General features: G+C 48.8%; 1 protein-coding gene and 1 long non-coding RNA gene across 2 annotated transcripts in view; one reads left to right on the top strand and one right to left on the bottom strand.

Moving 5' to 3' along the window:
- NXN (nucleoredoxin) overlaps positions 1–24,192 on the top strand; it is a 171,206-nt gene that overhangs the window by 56,434 nt on the left and 90,580 nt on the right. The gene's annotated exons all lie outside the window — the stretch shown is intronic.
- LOC131382041 (uncharacterized) overlaps positions 10,138–24,192 on the bottom strand; it is an 18,746-nt gene continuing 4,691 nt past the window's right edge. Inside the window, exon 2 of the long non-coding RNA XR_009211187.1 lies at positions 10,138–10,654. This is a non-coding gene — a long non-coding RNA (uncharacterized LOC131382041). The remainder of the gene's footprint in view (positions 10,655–24,192) is intronic.

The raw sequence follows: 24,192 nt of genomic DNA, 5'->3' as shown, positions 1-24,192 counted from the left end.
GCGGGCGAAGGAACGGGCTCCCCCTGTGTGCCAGCCGCTGCTCTGAGGGCGGCTGAACGCCCTCCCGTCTAACTCTCACTACAAAGCTGTGGTATAGATGCTCTTATCTTTATTTTACAAATGAGAAAACTGAGTCACAAAGAGGTTAAGAAACATATAAAGGTCACATAGAGGCTGAGCACGGTGGCGCACACCTGTCATCCAGCACTTTTGGGGGCCAAGGTGGGAGGATCACTTGAGGTCAGGAGTTCGAGACCAGCCTGGCTAACGTGGCAAAACCCCGTCTCTACTAAAATTACAAAAATTAGCTGGACGTGGTGGCGGGCGCCTATAATCCCAACTACTCGGGAGGCTGAGGCAAGAGAATCGCTTGAACCCGGGAGGCAGAAGTTGCAGCGAGCCGAGATCCCACCACTGCACTCCAGCCTGGGCGACAGGGCGAGACTCTGTCTCAAAGAAAAAAAAAAAAAAAAGGCTTCCTGAACAGTGGAATCTTCCAGGTGCTTTTGAGGGTGATTGGCAAGGCGGTATGAATCAAGACCTCATTGAGAACGTCCTGGGTGCTGCCAGTGAGGGTACAGCTGATGAGACCGACCCTGGGCTAGGGCATACGGATCGTGAATGAACCTGGAGGAGGGTCGAGGGTCGAGAGCCTGGGAGAATGCCACAGAGCTGGAGTGAGCTGGTGAGGGCTGGTCACTCGGGGAGGGAGCGGAACCCTGGGAGGAGAACGCTGGAGGAATTGGGATCAGGCAGGCTCGGCATCCCCAAGGCCAACGTAGCCTTGGGGGGTGACAGGAGGGCCCCCAGGTGCTCTGGGCTGGGAGGCACCTCATCGGCCCCCTTGGCTGAATTTGAACAATCACATGATGTTGACGTTGCCAGATTACTCCAGGTCAAAGCAGGAGTCGGGGGCGAGGGGAGATGACAGAAGGCAGCATTGATAAGTTTGTAATGTTGGATTTGGGGGTGTTTGGGTGTTAAAGATTCAGAACGTTGGGTAGGCGTGATGGCTCATGCTTGTCATCCCAGCACTTTGGGCGGCTGAGATGGGCTGATTGCTTGAGCCCAGGAGTTTAAGACCAGCCTGGGCAACATGGCGAAACCTTGTCTCTACCAAAAATACAAACATCTGCGAGGTGTGGTGGCTCGAAGAGAGTTGGAGGTGGAGGTCCTCACATGGAGGACGCCGTGGAACTGGGTAGTTGCTCTGGATGGGTGATGAAGGCACCGAGGGTGCTGGTGGGGGCTGAGGCGGGGAGAGATGGAAGGTACATTTTCCGCCATGGCCTGGGGGTTAGTGAAGATCAGTCTGCAAGGTGACAAGAGGGAGGTGTAGCTAGATGAGGTCACATACCAGTGTGGTCGGCCAAGATTGAATGATCGAAGGCAGAGCATTTCCAGGTGTTCTGTGCCGGGCTTCTCTGCCCAAGTTGTATTTTCTGGACTGCGTTCCAATATTATTTTCAGTTGTTACTCCAGAGCCACACCCTGCCTGGTAAGTGCTGATTGGTGTCCTCTCTGTCTCCCACCTTGAACCGGAGCCCGTGTCTGAGGGCCACATGGGATGAATGCAGGGATTCCAAGGGCGACGTAGGTTCTGTAACCCACAATACGAGGAGGCACTGTAGGAAGCCGTTTGACTGCATCCTCACAAAATTGACACTTTAATTTCTGGTTGTGCTGAGATTACAGGGCTTTTTCATCGTGTTACAGTAACACGTTTTCTAGCATCTTAAGGAATGATTGCCCTGCATTGACAGAGTGTTGTGATAAAAGCTGTTTAATTGGAATAATCATTCCAGAAACATTTTTTTTTTTGAGACAGAGTCTCACTCTGTCACCAGGGCTGGAGTACAGTGGCGCGATCTCGGCTCACTGCAACCTCCGCCTCCCTAGTTTAAGCGATTCTCCTGCTTCAGCCTCCCAAGGAGCTGGGATTACAGGCGCCCGACACCACACCCAGCTAATTTTTGTATTTTTAGTAGAGACGGGGTTTCACCATGTTAGCCAGGATAGCCTCGATCTCTTGACCTTGTGATCCGCCCGCCTCGGCCTCCCAAAGTGCTGGGATTAGAGGTGTGAGCCACCACACCCGGCTGAAACATTTTTTTTTTTGAGCGATAGGGTCTTATTTACTCTGTTGCCAGGGCTGGAGTGCAGTGGTGCAATCATAGCTCACTGTAGCCTCAAACTCCTGGCCTCAAGTGATCCTCCCGTCTCATCCTCCTGAGTAGCTGGGACTATAGGCACACGCCACCACCCCTGGCTACAGAAACCTTTTTAATGAGCAAAGAGGCTGTGGAAAGGTAGTTTAACTTACTTTGTTTTCTGAGTCCTTAAATTCACCAAGGATTCAACAAACACCCCCACCCCCCCTTTTTTTTTTTTTGAGACTGAGTCTCTGTCTCCCAGGCTGGAGTGCAGTGGTATGATCTCAGCTCACTGCAGCCTCTGCCTTCCGGGTGCAAGCAATTCTTCTGCCTCAGCCTCCCGAGTAGCTGGGATTACAGCCGCCCGCCACCGCGCCCGGATGATTTTTGTATTTTTAGTAGAGACGGGGTTTCATCATGTTGGCCAGGCTGGCCTTGAACTGTTGAGCTCAGGTGATCCGCCCGCCTCGGCCTCGCTTTCTGAGATTACAGGCATGAGCCACTGCGCCCGGCCTCAACCAAACCCTTTTTAAGTCAAGAAATTAAGACAAAAAGTAGCTGGAATGGAAGTGAGTTATTGACTCAGGAGCTGAATGGAAATGGGAGTCAGGGGCTCCCCGAGTCCAGTCCACGAAGGAGGTGAAACGCTGCGATGAGACTCACTGATGGATTGTGCACTCCTCCCGTTTCCTTCTGACACTCCCTCCTTTTCCCTCCAAACCGAACGTTACAAAGGAAAATAACCTTAATCAAGACCAGACCCCTTTGGGCCCAGGGTTCCGGGGCTGTTTCTGGCACAACGGCCAGGCCCGGCACAGCCTTGTTTGTGATTGTTTGATTACAGGAGGAAAAAGCTCTGTTGTTTTGGGGGAGGTGATACTGAGTGTTCTGGTGTTTCTTTTGTCTGTGTTTGGCCCATCTTCTTAGTAGGATCATGTTATGAGTTATTTTCTGGTTTAGACGCACAACTTTTAAAAATGAAACTGAGATTTCCTTTATGCTGCAAATACAGAACGAGTTTTTGTGATGTGCCAGGCCCTGCCCTGGGCCATGTGTCTTCCATAAAGTAGGAAGCTCAGTAAACATTTTATTATTATCCATTAGGGGTTCTTGTCAACAAAACTGAATACAGACCACATTCTTCTTCACCAGCACGCAGTCCCCTTTGTTTCGAACGAGAGTCCCCCCCCTCTCCTATCGCTTATCCCCTCTCCCGTCCGCCCTTGTCCCCACCTCTGCGAGGCCTTCCTGGGGAGCGGGAGCCACGCCGCCTGTGGCGCCAGTGATGTGCTTGTACGCACCCCTTGTAGGGCTGGAACCTGGGGTGTCCGTCCAGGAGGTCAGATTGGGTAGCGAAGCTCGCCTGCAGTGGGTGGCCCACGTTGGGCTGAGATGGTGACGCGCGTCTGAGCCACGTCCTTGTGGGAGAGAGCTGGGAGTCGAGCCTGTAGACAACAGTGCTAAGTTCAAAGAGTGGGTGGAGATAAAAAATGGGAAATGAAGACGGGTCAGGAATGAGACTGTGGCGTGATCAAAGGGTGGGACAGCAGGTCCAGAAGGAACAGGAGGAGCTGGTGCGGTTGCCACAGACGACAGCGTGGTGCTGCGGTGTGAGTTTAGGTTCATGAGTAAAGATGTGAGCAGCGGCTCACGCCTGTAATCCCAGCACTTTGGGAGGCTGAGGTGGGCGGATCATGAGGTCAGGAGATCGAGACCAGCCTGGCCAATATGGTGAAACCCCGTCTCTACTAAAAATACAAAAATTTAGCTGGGCGTGGTGGCGGGCGCCTGTAGTCCCAGCTACTCGGGAGGCTGAGGCAGGAGAATCACTTGAACCTGGGAGGCGGGGTGAGCCGAGATGGCGCCACTGCACTCCAGCCTGGGCTACAGAAAAAAAAAAAAGATGTGAGCCCAGGAGTGGAACACCTTATTCCTTGGTTCACTTAGGAACAGGGAATCTCGTTGGAGGCAAAGCGGACGTTTGATTTGTAGCTCCAGCATGTGTAACAGAACAGGACACACAGGGAATGTCTATAATGTGATTAATGAATGAAGATAAAGACCCACCAAAAACACCCACCTTCAATGTGGTTTGAAAATTTACAAGGAAGAGGTTAGGGTGGGACCAACCTAGAGGCCTGTTGGCTGCCGTAAATTTTTTTCAAGATGAAGTTTCGTTCTGTCGCCCAGGCTGGAGTGCAGTGGCACAACCTCAGCTCACTGCAACCTCCACCTCCCGGGTTCAAGTGATTCTCCTGCTTCAGCCCCCCAAGTAGCTGGGATTACAGACGCTCACCACCACACCTGGCTAGTTTTTTGTATTTTTAGTAGAGACCTCAGGTGATCCACCCGCCTCGGCCTCCCAAAGTGCTGGGATTACGGGCGTGAGCCGCTGCGCCCAGCCAGCTGCTGTAATTTGTGAGCTTAATGTTAAAATCCTGAGTACTTTGCAGGGATCCTTGGGATCCCCAAACACTTAAAACTTTGATTCCTCGGATATTTACAGTAGCTACTGCAGCTGGGGTGCAATTTCACATTTTACCAGGAGGGACTGTCTGAAATCTTAATTTTAAAGTTTTAGAATGTGTTTATTTTCCTTTTTTTCAGTTTGGTAACTTTGAAATGTCATATATTAATTTTACGCAAAACAAGGGATTTGACCTTTACTCATTTCCAAAAGGCCCCTTGCAAGGGAAAATTGTGTTTTAAATTCTTTTAAATAACCTCATTTTCAGCAGGAAGAAGTAGAAAGGATAAAATGGATCCTACACTACAGGAACCTCACAGCACCTCACTCCTTGTGGCTTTTCCTGTTTGATACTCTGCTTTCTGAAAGCAATTTTCTGCTTCCATTTCTGTTGCCAACGTGCCAGGATTTCTAGCAAAGTGGGCCTAGAGTTTTGCTGGAGGTTACTTTTCCTTGGAAGCAATTCAAATACAATCATCATTCTGTTTCTCCCTTTTCATTCGACATTTGACTAGAACAATGGCTTGGCAGCCAGACAGGCGCTCTGAAGAGCTTCAGTGTTTTTCTCTTTATCTTTGCCTTTCGAGAAGTGCCTTTTCAAAATGTGGTTTAAAATTGAGTCTACAAATAAAAACACAGAACCGATTGCTTGGAGACCAAAACTCTAGGGACAAGGACAAAAGAACTGGGAGAAGGGGAGCAGCTGGAAGTTCCAGCTGTGACCCCGTAAGTGGCCGCCCGTTTTAGGGGAAGATTCACCTGGAAGCTCCAGCTCTGGGCCCATAAGTGGTCGGGCATTTTAGTGTCGCACTAACTGGTCTGTGCCTTGTTGGTTTATTGCCAAGTTTCCAGCCCTGGGGTATCCTTGTTATTTACTTTTTCTCCTGCTGCACCAAAGCTAGGAAGCGTTACACTATGTACTCATTCATTCTCACTTTTACTCCTTTCTTAGAAATAATTTCCTAGAGTCCAGGTGTGGTGGCTTATACCCGTAATCCCAGCACTTTGGGAGGCTGAGGCACGTTGACTGTCTGAGCCCAAGGGTTTGAGACCAGTCTAGGCAACATGGTAAAACCCAGTCTTTACAAAAAATACAAAAATTAGCCGAGTGTGATGGCACACTCCTGTAGTACCAGCTACTTCAGAGGTTGAGGCAGGAGGATTGTCTGAGCCCAGGAGGTGGAGGTTGCAGTGAGCCAAGATGACTCCAGCCTGGGCGACAGAGTGAGACTCTGTTTCAGAAAGAAAGAGAGAAAGAATTCCTAGAGGCCGTCCTAATCATAATCGCACTTATTCTCAACTATAAAATCCTCAGCTGGCCGGCGCGGTGGCTCACACCTGTAATCCTAGCACTTTGGGAGGCCAAGGCGGGCAGATCACGAGGTCAGGAGTTCACGACCTGCCTGGACAACACAGAGACACCCTGGCTCTACTAAAAATATAAAAATTAGCCAGGCTTGGCCGGGGGCGGTGGCTCACGCCTGTCATCCCAGCACTTTGGGAGGCTGAGGTGGGCAAATCACGAGGTCAGAAGTTCGAGGCCAGCCTGGCCAACGTGGTGAAACCCCATCTCTACTGAAAGTACAAAAAATTAGCTGGGCATAGTGGCGGGCGCCTGTATTCCCAGCTACTTGGCAGGCTGAGGCAGGAGAATCTCTGGAACCTGGGAGGCAGAAGTTGCAGTGAGCCGAGATCGCACCACTGCACTCCAGCCAGGCGACAGAGCGAGACTTTGTCCGAAAAAAAAAAAAATCAACTCTGAAATTTTTCCAGTACAAGTTTCTTTCTGCGATTTCACCCCCTTTAATATTTCAGGAAAACTCATCTCACTTGCTTTCTTTTTTCTGCCTGTGCCGTTGGTTCCACGCACTCATCAGATCCTCCAGGAAGCCCTGGTTCCCCAAATCTGGCTGCGCCTTCCCTACACCCAGCAGCCTTACTTCCCACATCATGGCACTCTGTTAACTCGCTTGCTGAGTTACTGACCTCACTCAGTGGACCGTGGACTCCTTGAAGGTCAGAAGCAAGTCTCTGCTACTCATCTTTGTCTCCACCTGGTTCGATGCTCAGCACGAGGTAGCATTTCATACATGTTTGTTGAATCGTGTATATTCCTGTCTCTAGGAACCTTGCTTGTGCTACCAATTACAAACCTCGGTGTTTGCCTTTGACCTTGCCTCTACTGTCTCATTGCATACTTCTCTCCTTAAAAAAAATCTTCCTTCTGGCCGGGCGCGGTGGCTTGTGCCTGTAATACCAGCACTTTGGGAGGCTGTGGCGGGTGGATCACGTGAGATCAGGGGTTCAAGACCAGCCTAGCCGACGTAGTAAAACCCTGTTTCTACTAAAAATACAAAAATTAGCCAGGCGTGGTGGTGGGCACCTGTAATCCCAGCACTTTGGGAGGCTGAGGCAGGCTGATCACCTGAGGTTGGGAGTTCGAGACCAGCCTGGCCAACGTGGCGAAACCCTGTCTCTTTTAAAAATACAAAAATTAGCCGGGCATGGTGACGGGTGCCTGTAATCCCAGCGCTTTGGGTGGCTGAGGCGGGTGGATCACCTGAGGTCAGGAGTTCGAGACCAGCCTGGCCAACATGGTAAAACCCTGTTTCTACTGAAAATACAAAAATTAGCTGGGCGTGGTGGTGGGCGCCTGTAATCCCATCACTTTGGGAGGCTGAGGCAGGCGAGTTACCGGAGGTCGGGAGTGCGAGACCAGCCTGGCCAATGTGGCGAAACCCTGTCTCTATTAAAAATACAAAAATTAGCTGGGTGTGGTGGTGGGTGTCTGTAGTCCCAGCTACTCGGGAGGCTGAGGCTGTAGGATCACTTGAACTCAGGAGGCGGAGGTTGCAGTGAGCCAAGATTGTGCCACTGCACTCCAGTCTGGGCGACAGGGCGAGACTCTGTCTGAAAAATAAAAATAAAAATAATAAAATAAAAATCTTCCCCGAGTTTGGGAGGACACGCTGTTACAATGAATGTCCTTGCACTTAAGTAAGTGACTTTATGTCAGTGTAGGTGGAAAGGGCGATTGTTTAAACATTTTTTTTTCTGCCTCGTTTCTGTCTGCTCTTTTACTGCAAGGGTAAGAAAGAGCAGGTGCCAGGAGAGAAAAGCCATCTGAGAACGTTCCCAGTCTCTGCATTGCCTGGGGACGTGGGGGTAGGTGGAGAACCTGCCTCCTTATCCTCTTTTCCTTCGGTCTCTGTTGTGCCAGGATGTCTCTGGGAAACCCACTGACTCTCCTTTCTCAGCCTGTTGCTCTGGCTGTTGTGTTGAGGAGTCTCTGCTATGGGCCGGGGCTGACATCTTCATCTGTGATCACTTCTGTGTTGAAACAGCTAAGCCAGCGCTAGAGGCAAAGAGAGTTACCAGACTCTGGAAAACTGACAAGCAAATGAACTTTTCAGACTCCAGGAGAAAATGGGCCATCCGGGCTGTGTGGGTGCCCTGTGGGTGAGTTCTGTCTTTTGGGAGCTGGCAGTGGTTTGGTGATCAACTGTTGGCTTTTCCAGATTTTACAAAATCAGGGGAAGGATTTTTGGTGACTCATGAATTTTTCTGTTCAATTTTACTTCTCCTAATAGGAAGTTAGCCTCTATTTATGTTCAGAGAATTAATCTAGATTTTATTGGTGACTATAAAAGAGATGACTGTAATATAAAACTTCTGTATGGTCCAAAATACCACAAACCAGATCAAATGATAAACCCTAGGGTGAGAAAAGATATTTCCAATGTATATGACAGAGAAAAGGGCTATTTTTCTTTTCTTTCTTTCTTTTTTCCGTCCTTTCCTTTCTCTTTTCTCCTTTCCTTGTTTCGCTCTGTCACCTAGGCTGGAGTGCAGTGGTGCAATCTTGGCTCACTGCAAGCTCCATCTCCCGGGTTCAAGTGATTCTCCTGCCTCAGCCTCCCGAGTAGCTGGGATTACAGACACGTGCTACCACCCCCGGCTAATTTTTGTATTTTTAGTAGAGACAGGGTTTCACCATGTTGGCCAGGCTGGCCTCGAACTCCTGACCTCAGGTGATCCGCTCGCATCGGCCTCCCAAATGTAATCTTAATGCTGGGATTACAGGTGTGAGCCACCACACACTGGCCTGTTTTTTTTCTTAATGCATAAAGAGCTTTTAAAACCAATTTGGGTAAAGAATTTGAACAGAGAAAGAAATATAAACATGAAAAGATGCCTGGTTCCACTTGCAATTAAAGATGTACAGCTGATGAAATATGTGATTATTAAACTGGCAAAAGGGACATTTGATAACGTACAGTGTTGGCAAGGATGTGGACGGGGGAGTGTAAACTGAGGCGATGTCTTTGGCAGTGTCGCTCAGAGTTAAAAATGTGTGTACTCTTTGACCTGTCAGTCCAATTTCTAGGAATTTCTCAACAGATCTGACAAATACAGTTGACCCTCAAACAACATGGGTCTGAACTACACCGGTCCATTTATGTGCAGATTTTTTTCAACCAAATGTGGATTAAAAAATTGAGTATTTGGCCGGGTGTGGTGGCTCACGCTTATAATCCCAGCACTTTGGGAGGCTGAGGAGGGTGGATCACTTGATGTTAGGAGTTCAAGACCAGCCTGGCCGACATGGCAAAACTCCGTCTCTACTAAAAGTACAAAAATTAGCCGGGCGTCGTGGCGGGTGCCTGTAATCCCTGCTACTTGGGAGGCTGAGGCAGGAGAATCACTTGAACCCAGGAGGCAGAGGTTGCAGTGAGCCGAGATCGCGCCATTGCACTCCAGCCTGGGCAACAGAGTGAGACTGTCCATCTCAAAAAAAAAAAAAAAAAAAGAAAAAGTATATGCCTGAATATCGTCTGGAAGTTACTTAACTGAACTGAGGGCCAGACTGGGATCTGGGGAGGGAGAAAGACTCACGTGAAATGTTTTATGTGCATATTTTGTTTTTATAGTTGGAGAAAACTATGAAACTTTGGTTAGACATTAAAAAAAAAAAAAGGCCGGGCCCAGTGGCTCACACCTGTAATCCCAGCACTTTGGGAGGCTGAGGCGGGCAGATCACGAGGTCAGGAGATCAAGACCATCCTGGCTAACAGGGTGAAACCTCATCTCTACTAAAAATATAAAAATTAGCCAGGCGTGGTGGCGGGCGGCTGTTATCCCAACACTTTGGGAGGCCGAGGCAGGCGGATCACAAGGTCAGGAGATCGAGACCATCCTGGCTAACAGGGGAAAACCCCATCTCTACTAAAAATACAAAAATTAGCCGGGCATCTGTAGTCCCAGCTACTCGGGAGGCTGAGGCAGGAGAATGGCGTGAACCCGGGAGGCGGAGCTTGCAGTGAGCTGAGATCGCACCACTGCACTCCAGCCTGGGTGACAGAGTGAGACTCTGTCTCAAAAAAAAAAAAAAAAAAAAGACTTGCATTAATAGAGAAACAGACTGTTCCTGGCTAGAAATACGAAATATTGTAAAGATGTCATTTCTTTAAAATTAATTGATAGATTTAATGCACACAGTTAAAAATCCCAAGTGGGGGCAGGGCATGATTTTTATTGTTAAGAAGCTTGAGTAGCGTATGGGAGACAGAAACATAATGTTCACAAAAATATGCCTTGAGCAGTTACAAAGCCATATATCAAGTGCAAAGCAATAAAATTGGATACATATGCACTGTGGGAACTTGGAGTCCTTTGAGAGGACTCACTATTGGCAGAGTGGAGTTAATCAGCAAAAAAAATACTTAGAAAAAAACTAAAAAAGATAAGCGAGAGCAGGAAGGAATCTTCCTTAAAGTGCAGAGTCTCCTGGAGCACGGAGACTGTCCTTCCCAAGCCTTCTCGCGGGGAGGGACTTCCTTCTTTCAGCTGCCTGTGAGATCCCTGTGTGAGAAGGTGTGTGAGCTGAGCCCACATCACTCGTTCCGCCGCCCAGGTGTGCTTCCATCTTCACTGTGGAAAAGTCACTTTGAACTCGCCGGTGGCTGCACATTAAGTAATCAAGGACAGATGGGACTGGGTTGGCCATTCCAAGGAGTGCAGTTACTTGAAGAATCTGGAGACAATACCAAGCACATTTGTTGGCATTAATTCATTGGAGCAATAATGCTGTATGTAGAAAGTGTGTTGTTTTTTTAAAAAACATCATCAGTTCTGAGCATTTGTAGCAAGTGAACTCTAACTTGGAACGGAGGATAAATTCTTTTAAAAAACAAATTAAAAAACCCTGCAGACAATATTATGCATTGAGAGCTTTAAAAAATATATATCCTACAGCATTTAGAAAACATTTTATCTGTCTATGCCACTTATAAAGATTAGAATTTTTTTTTTTTTTTTTTTAGATGGAGTTTTGCTCTTGTTGCCCAGGCTGTAGTGCAATGGCACGATCTCGGCTCACCACAACCTCCGCCCCCCGTGTTTAGGTGATTCTCCTGCCTCAGCCTCCTGAGTAGCTGGGATTACAAGTGCCTGCCACCACGCCTGGCTCATTTTTGTATTTTTAGTAGAGACAGGGTTTCGCCCTGTTGGCCAGGCTGATCTCCGTCTCCTGGCCTCAGGTGATCTGCCTGCCTCGGCCTCCCAAACTGCTGGGATTACAGGCATGGGCTGCCAGGCCCGGCCAAGATTAGAATTTGAGTCATACGTTGTTTGATTTAAAAGGTGTAGCACGTTGCTTCAGCCTAGAACTGGATGGAGCTTTTAGGAGATTTAAGATTGTTCTCTTGGCAAATAAACTGCCTTTATGTTAGAAGTATTTCATGATTCTTTCGTAAGATCCATAGCGGATAGATATAGATATTAAAGGGGATATCGCTCGCCGCCGTTTTTTAGACGTGTGTCCTCTGTCACACGCTGTTCCCCATTAGTCCACTTCAGAGGTATCACTCCCAGCAGTTGCTTAAGACCCATTTCCGGCCGGGCGCGGTGGCTCACGCCCATCATCCCAGCACTGCGGGAGGCCGAGGTGGGTGGATCATGGGGTCAGGAGATCCAGACCATCCTGGCTAACACGGTGAAACCCGTCTCTACTAAAAATACAAAAAATTAGCCGGGCGCAGTGGCTCACACCTGTAATCCCAGCACTTTGGGAGGCCGAGGCGGGCGGATCACGAGGTCAGGAGATCGAGACCATCCTGGCTAACACGGGGCGCGGTGGCTCACACCTGTAATCCCAGCACTTTGGGAGGCCGAGGCGGGCGGATCACGAGGTCAGGAGATCGAGACCATCCTGACTAACACGGAGAAACCCCATCTCTACTAAAAATACAAAAAATTAGCTGGGTGTCCTGGTGGGCGCCTGTAGTCCCAGCTACTCGGGAGGCTGAGGCAGGAGAATGGCATGAACCCGGGAGGCGGAGGTTGCAGTGAGCCAAGATAGCGCCACTGCACTCCAGCCTGGGCGACAGAGTGAGACTCCGTCTCAAAAAAAAAAAAAAAAAAGTTTCATTTCCTTTGGAACAGCTTATCAGCAGAAGTCACAAAGTGCTGTCTTTTGTGAACAGTCTCAAGTCAGAACAGGTTTTTGGTGGCTTGATTGTTTTTCTCAACTGTGCAGGTCTGTCCACATGTTACACTGAGACTTTATTCTGAGGGAACGCTATTCCTCTGTTTGGTACCACTGAAGAATAAATATAAAATCTCTCTGTTTCATGCCGAGCACTGGTTGTGTAATGTTTAAATTTGTAAGTGTTTGTAATTTCAGATTTTGCAATGTCTTATGAGATTAAAAGTGAAAAACAAAACCCAAGATGTTTCTTATTTAATCTTCATTATTCTGTCACTTAAAAGAAGATTTTGAGATGTGTTCTTCTCGTTTGACTAGGACAGACTGCTGGCAGGGAGTGTTTTTTTTTGTTTGTTTGTTTGTTTGTTTGTTTTGAGACAAAGTCTCACTCTGTCTCCCAGGCTGGAGTGCAGTGGCGTGATCTCGACTCACTGCAACCTCCGCCTCTCAGATTCAAGCAATTCTCCTGCCCCCCCAGTAGCTGAGGCTACAGACAAATGCCACTATACCTGGCTAATTTTTTTTGTATTTTTAGTAGAGACGGGGTTTCACCATGTTGGCCAGGCTGGTCTCGAACTCCTGACCTCGTGATCCGCCTGCCTCAGCCTCCCAAAGTGCTGGGATTACAGGCGTGAGCCACCGTGCCTGGCTAATTTTTTGTATTTTTAGTAGAGACGGGGTTTCACCATGTTGGCCAGGCTGGTCTTGAGCTCCTGGCCTCAAGTGATCCGCCCACCTCGGCCTCCCAAAGTGCTGGGATTACAGGCGTGAGCCACCGCACCCGGCTGGGAGTGTGTTATTAAAAGTGCTAGTTGTGGTTTTCAGTGTCTAAAACATGAGGCAAAGGTTTCATGGATCCTTCACCTAATGGCAGCTGTAGTTTTGAATTTTTGGCCTGAAGACAGTTGTTGGTGCTCATGGGATAGAAGGAGCTTTGTGATAATCCTGAAGTGCTTTCCGGGGGGCCTTTGGTACATTTTTGGGATCCACTGCTGTGGACTATTTAGTTTAACCATAATGGCTTCGGTCCAAAAAAGTAGAACATGGGTTTTTTGTTTGTTTTGTTTCCTTTGAGACAGAGTCTCGTTCTGTTGTCCAGGCTGGAGTGCAACAGCACAATCTCAGTTCACTGCAACCTCCACCTCCCAGGTTCAAGGGATTCCCTTGTCTCAGCCTCCCAAGTAGCTGGGATTACAGGCTTCCACCAACATGCCCGGCTAATTTTTGTATTTTTAGTAGAGACGAGGTTTCACCATGTTGGCCAGGCTGGTCTTGAACTCTTGACCTCGTGATCCGCCTGCCTTAGCCTCCCAAAGTGCTGAGATTACAGGCGTGAGCCACTGTGCCCGGCTAGAACATGAGTTTTTGAAGTAACCCGATTAGAGACTAGAGGAGAAAAATCAGGGGTTCTTCCTTTATGGCGCACCCCTACTGTGAGCTGTCTCTGGGGAACACTCAGTTAAGAAAGGAAAAGTTACTATGATTATGTTCTGTTTCAGAATGTTGGGACCCTTTTTTTCTTGGAGGCTTTAGGTCCTAAAGCAGGAATGCCTTTGAACAGGACCACAGGTGTGTCTAGAGAGGGAGACTTGGGGGTACTCTGAGAGCTCCCAGGTTCAGGGACGGAGCGCTGCTGAGCCCGTTACATGAGTCGGCAGCGAGCCTGGGCCACCGAGTGTCCACTTTGGCAGTTCAAGCATGAGGCCAGCAAAGATAGATGCAACTGGTTTCGAGAGGACAGAATCCACCTCCCTCGTTTTCTGCCATCCATTATATTTTGTGGCCATTTATGAAAGTTGCAGTGTCTGAAGACATGCCTGTGTCAACTTGAGAATCCTACAGATCCGACATCTGAAAAAAGGACCAATCCGTGGGTAAATCACCCGCTAAACATTACCGTATTCCAGGCCGGGCCCACCAAACATTACCGTATTCCAGGCCGGGCCCACCAAGCATTACCGTATTCCAGGCCGGGCCCACCAAACATTACCGTATTCCAGGCCGGGCCCACCAAACATTACCGTATGCCAGGCCGGGCCCACCAAACATTACCGTATTACAGACCAGGCGCAGTGTTTTCATGCCTATAATGTCAGCACTTTGGGAGGCCAAGGCGGGAGGATCACCTGAGGTCAGGAGTTCAAGACCAGCCTGGCCAACATGGTGAAACCCCATCTCTACTAAAAATACAAAAATTAGCCTGGCATGGTGGTGGGCACCTGTAATCCCAGCTACTCGGGAGGCTGCGGCAGGACAATCACTTGAACCTGGGAGGTGGAGCTTGCAGTGAGCTGAGGTCACTCCAGTGCACTCCAGCTCGAGTGACCAAGTGAGACTCTGTTAAAAAAAAAAAAAGTATTGAGACATCACTTCTCTTCGTAATCCTGTAATATTGCAAGAAGCAATCACCTAAATTCACAGAAAATTCACTAACCCTTGTAAAGAGCCAGAGGCTGCAGGAAAGGGAACAAGATGGGTTGGGTCGGGCAAGGAGGGATGTTTTTCTCCATCTTTGTTTACAAGTCTAACTAATTCTCTTGGAGATAACCCTCCCCTCGCCCCCCCAAGAAAAGATCACTTGGAAATTGGGCTAGGATTTTTCTTGTAAAGTGAGTTTACAGCTTCTGACATGGTAACTGTACTAGGGGACTGTTGATGTGTGTTTCTCACTGTTTTTGTGCCTCTGGGAAGGAAGGACAGGTGTGTGCAAAATGTTTATAGACCAAAGAAAAGATGCTCCTGCTGTTTGAGGATGATCTAGTCTCTTAAAGTAACTGGAATAGCAATAGTTGGCATTTGCATAGTACTATACAGAAGAGTTCCCAGCTGGGCACGGTGGCTCACACCTGTAATCCCAGCCTGACTTTGGGAGGCTGAGGCGGGCGGATCACCAGAGGTCAGGAGTTCGAGACCAGACTGGCCACCATAATGAAACCCCATTTCCACTAAAAAAAAAAAAGTTAGCCGGGTGTGGTGGTGGGCGCCTGTAGTCCCAGGTACTCAGGAGGCTGAGGCAGGAGAATCACTTGAACCCGGGAGGTGGAGCTTGCAGTGAGCCGAGATCGTGCCACTGCACTCCAGCCTGGGCAACAGAGTGAGACTCTGTCTCAAAAAACCCAAAAACCAAAAAAGCCCCAAAACACTTCCTTCTGCATTATAATACATGAGCTCGAGACAGCCCTGTAAGGAACTTGTGTTGGCGTTTTTACACCTTTGTTTGAGTTTTATGACGATCAAGCTCAAGAAGGTTAAGTGACTTGCCCAGAGCTGTTTAACTAGGAAATGGGCAGGTGCAAGCTACAAACATTTTTCTTTAAAAAAAAAACTTTAAAAAACATAGTATTTATTTATTAATTCCAGGCTAGTCATTCAAAAATACGCAGTGTAGAAGTAAGTAGAACCCTGGACGTTTCTTAGCTGTACGGTGCCACCTCTCAGAGCTGTGTGGTCCAGGGGCTGCCACCAGCTTCTCATGGCTGCGAAACAGGCACCTGAGAACCAGGTAAGTCTACATGGAGATGCTCTGAAGATACAAAGTGCACCAGGCCCCCGAGACCCAGATGTGATGAAAGGAATGTAATATGTCCTATTACTATTCATTTATATTGATTACATGTCAAAATGATCATGTTTCAGATGTATTGGGTTAAAATGTATTAAGATTAAATTCACCTGTACCTTTTTACCTTTTTTTTTTTTTTTTTTTTGAGACAAGGTCTCACTCTGTAGTCCAGGCTGGAGTACAATGGCATGATCGTAGCTCACTGCGACCTCCGGACCTCCGCCTCCCGGGCTCAAGCGATCCTCCCACCCCAGCCTCCTGAGTGGCTGGGACCACAGGCACATGCCACCATGCCCAGCTAATTTTTAAATTTTTTGTAGAGATAGGGTCTCGCTTTGTTGCCCATGCTGGTCTCAAACTCCTGGGCTCAAGCAGTCCTCCCGCCTCAGCCTCTCAAAGTGCTGGGATTATAAGTGTGAGCCACCACGCCCAGCCCTTTTTACCTTTTACTGTTAAGAAACTTAAGATGATACATGTGGCTCACGTTATATTTCTATTGAACAGCACTGGCATAGAACTATTTTCTGTGGTTTGCAATAGCATGATTTCTGTCTTGTATCAGTAACATGTCTCGTATTTTACTACATTCTAGCCTATAAGAGCAACCTATAAAGCAGCAAGTTGCTTTAAACCTCCCTTTCTTACACATTCTTTATTTCACTTTTTTTATTTTTAACCGACAGGATCTCGTTCTGTCACCTGGACTGGTGTGCGGTGGTGCATTCTTAGCTCACTGCAGCCTCTTAGCTCCTGGGTTCAAGGGATCTTCCCACCTCCTGAATAGCTGGAACTATGTGTGTGCATTACCATGCCCGGCATATATATATATATATATTTACATTTACAGACAGGGTCTTGCTGTGTCACCCAGCTGGTCTCGAACTCTTGGGCTCAAGCAATCTGCCTGCTTCAGCCTTCTAAAATGCTGGGCTTACAGGTGTGAGCCACCGCACCTGGCCTATTTTAGAATTTTAATATAATTCCTGTGATTTTAATGACATAGCCTTCCAGGTAAGTCTTGATTCATTGGCAGAGTGTATGTTTGGGGACTGTGTGTTAGATCCATAGTTGTGGGTGTGGGAGTGTGAATGTGGCACCCACACTTGTGTGTGAAGAGGAGCGGAAGACGGGAAACAGACCTTCCGGGGGCTTTGCCAAACCCTTCATGTCCCCCCGCCATACAGATTCTGCTTCTCTAAGGGTAAGGAGTAAAGATGTGTATTCTTCTCTTACCCACAAAAAATACTGTCACGGGCCAGGCGCGGTGGCTCACGCCTGTAATCCCAGCACTTTGGGAGGCCAAGGTGGGCGGATCACCTGAGGTCAAGAGTTCGAGACCAGCCTGGCCAAGATGGTGAAACCCCATCTCTACTAAAAATACAAAACTTAGCTGGATGTGGTTGCGTGCGCCTGTAATCCCAGCTACTCAGGAGGCTGAGGCAGGAGAATTGCTTGAACCCGGGAGGCAGAGGTTGCAGTGAGCCGAGATGGCGCCATTGCACCCCAGCCCGGGCAACAGAGCGAGGCTCTGTCTCAAAAACAAACAAATAAACGAAAAAATACTGCCATGTGGGTGAGTTCCTGTTACTGATGGGAATGTGTTGGGTCAGAGCGGGTGAAAAAGGCTGAAAATACCACATCAGAGAGAGACTTTACAGCCCTCGGAAAGGAGCCCGCTGGGAAAGGCTCTTCTTTTATAAGCTTTTTCCGATGTGTGCGTCCTTTCCTTTTGTCCTTAGTGGCCACGGGGCACCATAAAACTCGGGCCAGTCGGTCGGATGGAAGCTGGACGACGTCCGACGTCTGGGCAGCCCGCGGGTCCCACTCTTCACAGCAAGCCCCGCTTACAACCTGGGAGTTTTAGAAGTCCGGCTCGGCCAGCTCTGCCCCAGGCTTTGCTGGGGCTGCAGAGTAACTCTTAGGGCAGTCGATGCGGTGAGGCATGTACAGACAGAGTTTGGCCTTATTCAGTCTAGTTATTAAAATTCTTGGCAGGAATTCTACATGAATCACCTCCAAAAAAATTTACATTAAAGTTAATGCTACAAGTCTGACTTCAGCCCACAAAACTCAGAAAACTTGGTTCTATGTCTACAAATGCAGGCTTAACTCCTCTTTGTCCACAGACTGGTGACTTTTTGCCACAAACAAAGGAGCATGAATTTTCTTAGGAATCTGTCCGTAGGGGGTGAGGTTGACTTTGGAGGGGGACATCCCAGGGGGAATTTGGTCTACCCTGAATGAAGGCAGGCGTCAGGCCCTTTGGCTGTGGTAATAATAGGTTGTATGACTTCCGGCAGGCTCCTTAGCCTCTCTGAACCTCGTTGTTCTATCTCGAAAATGGGGATAATAATACCTCAAAGGGGTGTCGTGGGTACTAAGTGAGCCGATGTGTATAGGACTTGTAGCAGAGGCTGGGTGTGCTGGCTCACGCCTGGAATCCCAGCACTTTGGGAGGCTGAGGCAGGAGGATCACTTGAGCCTAGGAGTTTGAGGCCAGCCTGTGCAACAAGGCAAAACACTGTCTTTACAAAAAATTTTAAAATTAGCTGGGCATGGTGGCACACGCCTGTAGTCCCAGCTACTCAGGAGGCAGATGTGGGAGAATCTGCTTGAGCCTGGGAGGCAGAGGTTGCAGTGAGCTGAGATCATACCACTGCACTCCACCCTGGGTGACAGAGCGAGACCCTGTCTCAAAAAAAGAAAAAGCGTAGATCAAAAAACAAAGACTGGGCATGGTGGCGGGCGCCTGTAATCCCAGCTACTCGGGAGGCTGAGGCAGGAGAATCGCTTGAACACAGGAAGAGGAGGTTGCAGTGAGCCGAGACGGCACCACTGCACTCCAGCCTGGGCGACCGAGTGAGACTCTGCCTCAAAAACAAAACAAAAAAACAAAAAAACTTGTAGCAGAATTGAAGAGGTGAGCACCTCATAACTGTTAGCTGCTTTTATTATTGTTATTATTACAGTTATACGTTGTGTTCAAATATTGTGGGTACCAGGGTGGTCGATGAAATGATGGGAGGGGAGGCCGGGTGCAGTGGGTCAGCCTGTAATCCCAGCTCTTTGGGAGGCTGAGGCGGGTAGATCACCTGAGTTCGGGAGTTCGAGACCACCCTGGCCAACATGGAGAAAGCCCATCTCTACTAAAAATATAAAAAAATTAGCCAGGGGTGATGGTGCATCCCAGCTACTTGGGAAGCTGAGGCAGGAGAATCGCTTGAACCTGGGAGGCAGAGGTTGCAGTGAGCTGAGATCGCGCCATTGCTCTCCAGCCTGGGCGACAAGAGCAAAAGTTGGTCTTAAAAAAAAAAAAAAAAAAAAAAAGAATGATAGGAGGGGGCCATTGTGTTAAAATAGTGTGGGTACCAGGGTGGTGGATGGAATGATGGGAGGGGCTGATGGTGGGAGGGGCTAGTGACGGGAGGGGATGGTGACCGGAGGGGAGGATGGTGGGAGAGGACGATGGTGGGAGGGGATGATGGTGGGAGGGGATGATGATGGGAGGGGACGATGGTGGGAGGGGACGATGGTGGGAGGGGACGATGGTGGGAGGGGAGGATGATGATGGGAGGGGATGATGGTGGGAGGAGCTGTAGTGGTGCTTGTTCCTTGTGACTCTTCCCTCTTTTCCTCACGTCTCCTTCTTAAACAGGTTTGGAGAGAAGAAAACAAGTCCTGGAAAGCCAGTGGCATTGCCACTGAGTGACAGTTGCCTTTAGAAAGCTTTCTCTGCTCATCCTTTGGGGGAGGGAGCAGGGCAGGACGGCCCAGTGAGGCAGCATCTTGTGCCATCTTTTTCTCTTCACCGCATTCTCCCTAATAAATCTGTTTCTGCCTCGATGTAGACGTCCCAAGGACCTTCACCGTGATTTTCAGGTTCAGAAAGACATTCTCGTGCCTTCTGCTTGAAGTATCAACCTCACAGATCTCAGAGGTTGACACGGGAAGTTAAAAAGTTTTTTCTGTTACCTGAACGGTTTCTAAGAACGCCAGAGCGAGTGTTGGCTTATGTCTGGAACGGACTGTGGACATGGGTCCGTCGTGCGAGTGGGAGCAGTGAATAATGAAATTGGTGAGAGATGCCCTGATAGCAGCAACACTTCCCTGGTAGCAGGTTCAGTCCTGACTCACCAGCTGGGACAAACATCCGAGGGTATTTTTGGGAGATGACCCTGGAGGGCTGGAACCCTGGACCGTGTCGCTGTCCAGCTCACAGGCAGATGGCTCTGCATGAGACCATGTTTAAACAGCAAGCTGAGGCCGGGTGCAGTGGCTCACACCTGCAATCCCAGCACTTTGGGAGGCCGAGGCAGGTGGATCATCTAAGGTCAGGAGTTCGAGACCAGCCTGGCCAACATGGCGAAACCCCATCTCTACTAAAAATATAAAAATTAGCTGGGCATGGTGGTGGGTGCCTGTAATCCCAACTACTCAGGAGGCTGAGGCAGGAGAATCACTTAAACCCAGTAGGCAGAGGTTATAGTGAGCTGAGATTGCGCCACTGCACTGCAGCTTGGGTGACAGAGCGAGACCCCATCTCCAAAAAACAAAACAAAACAAAACAAACAGCAAGCTAAGGGGGAGACTTTCAGGCTGAGTGTTTATGGGACAAAATGCAATCGATTTAGATTTAGATTTAGTTAATGTGCTTTGTTTGAATTCATTGCTCTGGTTTTCACGGGGGAGGTGTCCTTGAATCCCATGACTGTTGGAGGTAGATCCCGTGCTTTTCATTTTAGTAACGAGGAAAGAGAGGTCAGGGCAGCTGAAGCATTTGAGTCACTTGGGATCTGGGCAGAGCCGGGAGTTGGACCAGGTCTGCTGTTTCCCAGGCGAAGGTTCTTCCCCAGAATAAACTGCAGAGAGGAAAGGAGCTAGCGTTGATTAAGTGTCTGCCTTTGTGCCAGATACTGTTACTCTGTTTCATGTGGCGATCATCTCCCCTGACAGATCCCTGCATGTTGCGGAGGGTGACGTCAAGGCTCAGAGGGGTTTACCGGATACAAATGATAATGCAGATCTATCTGGCCAGGCGCCGTGGCTCATGCCTGTAATCCCAGCACTTTGGGAGGCTGAGGCGGGCAGATCACCTAAGGTCAGGAGTTCAAGACCAGCCTGGCCAACATGGTGAAACCCCATCTCTACTAAAAATACAAAAATAGCCGGGCGTGGTGGCGGACGCCTGCAATCCCAGCTACTTGGGACTTGAGCCTGGGAGGTGGAGGTTGCAATGAGCCAAGATCGTGCCATTGCACTCCAGGCTGGGCAAAAAGAGCTAAACTCCATCAAAAAAAAAAGAAAAAATGCAGATTTATCTTTTCATAAAGTTCACACTTTTCTCTCGAAACTCCCAGAAGATGCTTCCCGCCCTGCAGATTGGGCCATTTTTAACGTCTCTGCAGAATAATCCTGAGCTTTTAAATGTTAGAAAACTTTCTTTCCATGAAGAGAAAAAAAGGTACTTATTTTTGGCCGTCTTCTCTGTAGACATTAGCTTTTGAGTGGTTTTTGGCTTTCGAATAAAGTGCTAAAGTTTAGGGCCAGTCCCAGTGGTAAGAATTTGAAAAACTAGTGTCATTCATGTTTCTTCTCCTTGAACCGGCAGATTCATTTTGCTTGTAAATAAACTCACCACCCTCGCTTCTCACCCAGGGAGGATCCTGATGCTATGGTTTGCCAACCGCCTCCTGGGAGGAAAGAGATTTCCTCCTGACGTTTGTACCTGCCTCGTGCCTCTCTGTTCCTGCAAGAGCTGGGCATCTGGTGGGGAAGAGAGTGGGTTCTGAAGCCAGATGGTCAGCTCCAGGTTCCTGGCATCGTTGCCTTGGGCAGGTCACCATTTCCAGGCCTCCATTTCTCCATCTATAAAATGCTCTCTCTCTTCATAAGCTTTTTGGCTATATCTTCAGAAAAGTTTGTGTTTTTCTTCATTTTTTCGTTTTGAGATGGAGTTTCGCTCTTGTTGCCCAGGCTGGAGTGCAATGGTGCGATCGATCTTGGCTCACCACAACCTCTGCCCCCTGGGTTCAAGCAATTCTCCTGCCTCAGCCTCCGGAGTAGCTGGGATTACAGGCATGTGCCACCACACCCCGCTAATTTTGTATTTTTAGTAGAAACGGGGTTTCTCCATGTTGGTCAGGTTGGTCTCAAACTCCTGACCTCAGGTGATCCGCCCGCCTCGGCCTCCCAACGTGCTGGGATTACGGCCATGAGCCACCGTGCCAGGCCCTCAGAAGAGTTTTAGTGTTAAACTGTATAGCTTGAGGATATCATTTACTTTAACAAAAGCCCTTTGATTTCCTTTGTGAAAATAATTAATTTAGAAACAGGGTCTTGCTCTGTCACTCAGGCTGGGGTGCAACGACATGATCATAGCTCATTGCAGCCTCGAACTCCTGGGCTCAGGCGATCCTCCTGCCTCATTCTCCCAGTAGCTGAGACTACAGGTGTGCACCACCCCCCACCCCCCCACCCCCAGCTTGTAAAATTTATCAACTGGGCAAGACCCTCCCTTCAGGGAGCTTTTTTTATTGTCTCCCAGGAAAAGAAACCCTGTACCTAAATCTCCGTAACAGAGAGGAGACAGAGGAGGAAAGTGCGGAATCTGTGGTTTTGTTTTTAAGGCTCAGTGCTAATTCCTGAAGATATAATCATGAGTGAATCAGTCTTTGCCCTCAAGGAGCTAAGTCTCCTTGCAGGAGAGAGAAGCAAGCTGTGTCTTCTTCGCAGCTCTTACTACTATCTGCCATTTTCTTGTTTATTGTTGCTTATTGATCGTCCTCACGAGAATATGAGCCCAGGAGAGCAGATATCCAGGTGTCTCTCTCAGGGTCTTATTTTTTGTACCCAGCACGTCAATATTTGTTGAATTAATGGATGGATAGATGGAGTATTAAGCAAAGTAAGGAGACAGTTACAATACTATTAATATAAAAGGTGCTGTAAGAAAAGCATGCACAGGCCGGGCACCGTGACTCATGCCTGTAATCCCAGCACTTTGGGAGGCCGAGGCGGGCGGATCACCTGAGGTCAGGAGTTCAAGACGAGCCTGACCAACATGATGAAACCCCATCTCTACTAAAAATACAAAAATTAGCTCGGCTTGGTGGTGGGTGCCTGTAATCCCAGCTACTCAGGAGGCTGAGGCAGGAGAATCACTTGAACCCAGGAGGCAGAGGTTGCAGTGAGCCAAGATCATGCCATTGCACTCCAGGCTGGGCGACAGAACAAGACTCTGTCTCAAAAAAAAAAAAAAAAAAAAAAGGCATGCACAGAGGCAGAATCCCAGCCCTGTCCTTCTTTGCGGGGAGGAGATAGGAAGAAATGACTCTTAGAGTATTTTGTTTTGTTTTGTTTTTGTTTTTTTGAGACAGGGTCTATTTTGTCACCCAGGCTGGAGTGCAGTGGTGCCATCATGGCTCACTGCAGCCTCGACCTCCCGGGTTCAAGCAATCCTCCCACCTCAGCTTGGAACCACAGGCGTGCACTACCGCCCTGGCTAATTTTTGTATTTTTTGTAAAGATGAAATTTCTCCATCTTACCCAGCCTGGTCTTGAACTCCTGGCCTCAAGTGATCCTCCCACCTTGGCCTCCCAAGGTGCTGGAATTAGAGGTGTGAGACATTGCGCCTGGCCTCAGAGTAGTTTCTCAGAGGAAGTGGCGTCTGGACGAGCTCCTGATGGCAGAGCAGGAGTTAGTAGGTAAAGATGGGATCAAAGGTGTTCCAGGCAGGGTGCTGGGATTAGAGGTGTGAGACATTGCGCCTGGCCTCAGAGTAGTTTCTCAGAGGAGGTGGCGTCTGGACGAGCTCCTGATGGCAGAGCAGGAGTTAGTAGGTAAAGATGGGATCAAAGGTGTTCCAGGCAGGGAATCTGAAGAGGGCTGTGTCCCAGGAGAGCAGAATGCATGGAACTAGGACAGTGGTTCTCAACTGGGGCAGTTTTTCCCCCAGGGATGTTTGTCCAGCCTTGGGGGGATGGTAGGGATCAGGAGTGCTGCTGGACATCCTGGAATGCACGGACCAGCCCTCGACCACAAAGAAACCATCCAGCCACCTAGTGCTGAGGTTGGGAAACCCTGAGCCCCGCTGGACACAGGAACAAAGATGAATGGTTGTGGGGAAGAAAGGCACAGCAGTAGGTGGGTAGTTACTTGAAAATTAAGTATTGCTTGACCGGCTCAATCCATGGAGAACTTTGAAGTGCACGATATCAAGTCATCCTTAAATAATCTGAACTGGTTGGGGGCAGGGGTTCACACCTGTTATCCCAGCACTTTGGGAGGCCGAGGTGGGCGGATCACCTAGGTCAGGAGTTTGAGACCAGCCTCGCCAACATGGTGAAACCCCATCTCTACTAAGAAAAAAAATAGAAAAAGTAGCCATGTGTGGTGGCAGGCACCTGTAGTCCCAGCTACTCGGGAGGCTGAAGCAGGAGACTTGCTTGAACCTGGGAGGTGGAGGTCACAGTGAGCCGAGATCGTGCCACTGCATTCCAGCCTGGGCAGCAGAGCAAGACTCCA

The sequence above is a fragment of the Hylobates moloch genome, unplaced genomic scaffold (genome assembly GCF_009828535.3).
Source record: "Hylobates moloch isolate HMO894 unplaced genomic scaffold, HMol_V3 SCAFFOLD_19, whole genome shotgun sequence".
Taxonomy (NCBI): Eukaryota; Metazoa; Chordata; class Mammalia; order Primates; family Hylobatidae; genus Hylobates; species Hylobates moloch.
This window is presented reverse-complemented; position numbering and strand designations above follow the sequence as displayed.